The following is a 993-nucleotide window of genomic DNA, read 5'->3' on the forward strand; positions in this document are numbered from 1 at the left end:
AAATTATGAATGTTTCGTTCACTAGAGGGATATGATAATTGGAAAACTGATAATATCTTGACCAGAGACACAATAAAATATCCGCATATTTTCTATAGGTGCGGCGATACAGTGATACGATACGAGTAACGTTTGTTTCTTTGTTTGTAGTAAAGCACAAAGCTACACAATGGGCTATCTGTGCTCTGCCCACTACGGGTATCGAAACCCGATTTCTAGCTTTGTAAGTCCACAGACAGTGTCGCTGTGCCACAGAAGGGGCTCGAGTATCGTGAAGGCATAATACAGTTGTATCGATACATCGTCCGATACGATACGATTTATGTATCTTCACAAAATTTGGCAAGCTTTCAGTAAACATTATACGTCTTTTGTACAGAAGAAATAAGAATTTCTAATAAAGTATTTTTGATAAAAATTAATGATTAAACAAAGGAAGGTGAGTATTGAGTACCACATGTTGTCTTCATTTCTTTTATCAAAAATATTATATGCAAAGCAACATAACAAATTAGACAGACAGATATTAACTTTTTTTTTATTTTACTTCTCTTGCCAGCTGCCATTTAGTTGATCAAATCTGAAGATTTGAAAAACACTGTAAAGTTTGAAGTACTTAAATAATACAATGTTAGTAATTTTGATAATAAATTACAGATAAGATTGACAAACTTTGTAACAAGCCGTTGGTAAAACATCTGTATCTAGATACTATGATAATGTTGCGTCAGCGAGTCACATGACTACTGTGACGCCACGTTTCTAGAACTATCCTGTACTTTGGCGAATGCTCTAGTATTTACTAGATATAGGGTAGTCGGGTACATAAAAGAGGGTGACAACATGACGGAGTGTGTAGATAGTGAGTAATTGAACTGCAGTCACAGGGTATTGTTGAAGTTAACGTTCGTTCGTTATAGTGTTTGTTTTAGCGTGAGTATTGAGATTAAGTGTATCGCAGAGTTATATTCGGAAAGAATAAACCAGTTTTAT

This window comes from Limulus polyphemus, unplaced genomic scaffold (genome assembly GCF_000517525.1).
Source record: "Limulus polyphemus unplaced genomic scaffold, Limulus_polyphemus-2.1.2 Scaffold3188, whole genome shotgun sequence".
In the NCBI taxonomy this organism is placed as follows: Eukaryota; Metazoa; Arthropoda; class Merostomata; order Xiphosura; family Limulidae; genus Limulus; species Limulus polyphemus.